This window comes from Capsicum annuum, chromosome 3 (assembly GCF_002878395.1).
Source record: "Capsicum annuum cultivar UCD-10X-F1 chromosome 3, UCD10Xv1.1, whole genome shotgun sequence".
Classification (NCBI taxonomy): domain Eukaryota; kingdom Viridiplantae; phylum Streptophyta; class Magnoliopsida; order Solanales; family Solanaceae; genus Capsicum; species Capsicum annuum.
Genome location: NC_061113.1, coordinates 2,634,915 through 2,638,622, shown reverse-complemented (window position 1 = coordinate 2,638,622; position 3,708 = coordinate 2,634,915). Strand labels below are relative to the sequence as shown.

At 39.1% G+C, this 3,708-nt stretch overlaps 1 pseudogene; it reads right to left on the bottom strand.

Annotated features, from left to right (window-relative positions):
- The window catches only part of LOC124896947, a 48,019-nt pseudogene that overhangs the window by 41,859 nt on the left and 2,452 nt on the right, over window positions 1–3,708 (bottom strand).

The following is a 3,708-nucleotide window of genomic DNA, read 5'->3' as shown; positions in this document are numbered from 1 at the left end:
TTTTTTTGTTTTTGGGTTCCTCCCCCTCTTTCTTACGTGAGAGTATGTGTGTATATATTGTGAGGTGGGTATTGGGGTAGGGTAGGTGGGGTGGTGTGGTTTATTTTGATTGGGTAGGTTGTTAGGATAAGATAGAATTAGTTAGGATAGGTTTTGTTAGGGATTTTGTTATATTTTTTCTTGTATTTTGTGGGGGTATAATAACATGGGTGATGTTACACGGTAGGATAAAAATAAAATGGGTAAAAACAACATCGGGGAGGGACAAAATTAGGTGTCTACATCATGCCCCTTTTGGATGTAAACACGAAGTGTTTTCAGGCAAAGAAGTAGACAACGAGACCAAATTTTGTCCTGAGCTTTATTTAAAAGCACGGAGCAAGAGGAAGGAGGAAAACCAGATCTTGACTTAGGACATCCTACCCACCCAAGTTATGAGGGGATCATGTGACAAGTATCTCAAAGGATTGGAAGGAGATGGACTATACCGAGTTGGAAAGTCGAGTGAGGTTCCATCGAGGTTCCAGTCCGAGGCTCTGTCATTACATCAAAAATGAAAATTACAAGTCAAAACATAAGTGAAATTATGAAATCCTATCTATACAGCTTCTGTTGGTTCTTGACTCGACTTTCATCACCCTATTCTTCAGGCGGGCTCCTGACTTGCAATTTCTTTCAACTTGTTGCTTGGCTTTCAATTGCTTCACTTTGTTGCTTGACTTTTTCTTTTCTTTACCCTATTCTCCAGGTGGGCTCCTGACTTGTTATTTCATCACCCTGTTCTTCAGGCGGGCTCCTGACTTGCTATTTCATCACCCTGTTCTTTAGGCGGGCTCCTGAAACCCAAAATTAAAATTAGAACGAAAATTATCCCAAACAAGAATTATAATAAAGTAGTATTTCATTTTTGAAAGCGTTGTCCCATTTTTCAGGAGGGTTCTGAACATAAAGTAAAATCCCATTTTTCAGGAGGGTCCTGAACTGAAAGTAAATTCCCATTTTTCAGGAGGGTTCTGAGCATAAAGTAAAATCCCATTTTCCAGGAGGGTCCTGAACATAAAGTAAAATCCCATTTTTTTTAGGAGGGTCCTGAACAGAAAGTAAAATCCCATTTTTCAGGAGGGTCCTGAACATAACGTAAATTCCCATTTTTCAAGAGGGTCCTGATCAGAAAGTAAAATCCCATTTTTCAGGAGGGTCCTGAATATAAAGTAAAATCCCATTTTTCAGGAGGGCCCTGAACTGAAAGTAAAATCTCATTTTTTCAGGAGGGTCCTGAGCATAAAGTGAAATCCCATTTTTTAGGAGGGTCCTGAACATAAAGTAAAATCCCATTTTTCAGGAGAGTCCTGAACAGAAGGTAAAATCCCATTTTCAGGAGGGTCCTGAACAGAAAGTAAAATCCCACGGATGTGCATTTCCAATGGTAGCTAAATTAAGTGAAGCGAATTTGCCCCTATATCAACAAAGAAAATTCGTCAGTTAAAAACTTAGTGGTGGCTTGTAGCTCTTGGCTTCTCGGGTATCTGCCCCAGCACACATTCCTTTCATCTTTGTTCCAAATCGCTAACACTTGCCATGTCTTGCCACATCATTTACCTGGATCCAGATTGAGGGAAATGAGTTCTGACTCAAACAATGGGTTTCCATTTTACCATGCCCCCGAGGTGCACTCTTTTCCCAAATCTGAATGTTTCCACGAATCCAATAGCCTGTCGGTTGATAAACTTCCTTTGCTTCGTGTTGAATTACGATCATATTTCTTTCCTGTGCTGTTCCTTGGCTTTTCCTCATATAATTGGAAAGACTGGTAGTAAATTTTGAAATTCTTTCTCGCTTGTTTTGACACAGACTTGACTTAAAATGTAAAGAAATGATGGTGACTTTTATTTTGATAAATTACCTAAAAAGACAAAAAGCATGAATATGTAAATGAAAGAAAAGGGCAATGTCCCATATTCAAAAAGAAAACTTATCTGAATACGACAACCAACTCCAATGAATATGACATGCATTTTGGATTGAGCTGCCTAATCTTTCTATCCAGACTCCACATTTGTTGTTGAGTTCGTACCTTTTGCCGCTGAGCCGCTTCTTCAAATCCATTGGACTCATACATCACATTCGATTGACGACATCTTAAAAGACTTTCGCTAACCAATCTCTTTCTTCTCACTTTTCACTTTTCTCTTGAACTCTCCATCGCCTTACGGTGCCCATGAGGGTTTTCACCAATAAGACTCTCTCATTTTTATTTCTCTCCACTCATCATCGCCTTATGATGCCTGCAAAGGTTTTCACCAATAAGACTCTCTCATTTTCATTTTCTCTCAACTCACCATCGCCTTATGATGCCCACGGGGTTTTCACTAATAAGACTCTCTCATTTTGTATTTCTTTCCTGATTTCTTATGCTGAGGGAGACAAGTGGTACTTCACAATGTATCATCATATCCATTGCATGCTTAGCCTTAACATTATCAAAAATTGATCTGAAGGACTTTCTTTGGTTGTAACTTGGCTTTTGGTTAAGGTTAGAAAAGATGGTAAGAGGCCCAAACGATACTTGAAGTGGGGGTAGGACTTACAACTTTTGGAATCGACTCAAGCAACACATTGAGTGACCGAGCCCGAACTAGGGCAGCCTACGTATCTCACTCTCGAGAGAGGAGAATCAGGTCGGACGTAGTTCCATCAACTTGTTCTTTGTTTTGATTTGACTGATTTTTTTCTTTTATTCTTATTTTCTTGATATTTATCTTTGACTCTATTTTGATTCCAAAAGAGGGATATGAAAGAAAAATAAAATGAAGCTCAAACGGGTAAACAAAGGATAACACCATGTTTGGATAGAAGAATAAAATGCCTTCATCATATCAATCTTAAAAAATGCAAGTACTAAACATGCAATAAGATCAACAAAGGATCAAATATCATACATAGTATCTTTTGACCGCATCAGCATTGATAGCCATTTCTGCCATTTTGCCTTCAATATCTGTCAAATATAGGGCTCCGTTGCGTAACACTTTCTTCACAACGAAAGGGGCCTTGCCAGTTAAGGGAGAACTTGCCTTTTGGTTCAACCTGGTGAGGAAGGATACGTCTCAATACCAACTGACCAGCTTCAAAATTCCTGGGACGGACCTTTTTGTTATACGCTCGAGCCATCCTCCTCTGATACAACTGGCCATGACACACAGACGTTAGCCTTTTTTCCTCAATCAAACTCAAATGTTCCAGTTGGGTTTTTACCCATTCATCATTATCAATCTCTATTTCTACAATAACTCGAAGAGTGGGAATTTCAACTTCTGCAGGGATGACTGCTTCTGTCTCATACACTAATAAATATGGAGTTGCCCCTGTTGAAGTGCGAACAGTGGTGCGATAACCTAGCAATGCAAACGGTAACTTTTCATGCCACTGTCTAGACCCTTGTACCATTTTTCGCAATATTTTTGTTATATTCTTATTGGCGTCTTCTACAGCACTATTGTCCTTTGGGTGATATGGAGTAGAATTTTGATGTGCGATCTTAAACTGTTGACACACTTCTTGCATTAAATGACTATTGAGATTGGCAGCATTGTCTGTAATGATCATCTTAGGAATTCCAAATCTACAAATGATATTGGCATGAACAAAATCTACCACAACCTTCTTTGTCACTGACTTGAAAGTTATTGCTTCTACCCACTTTGTGAA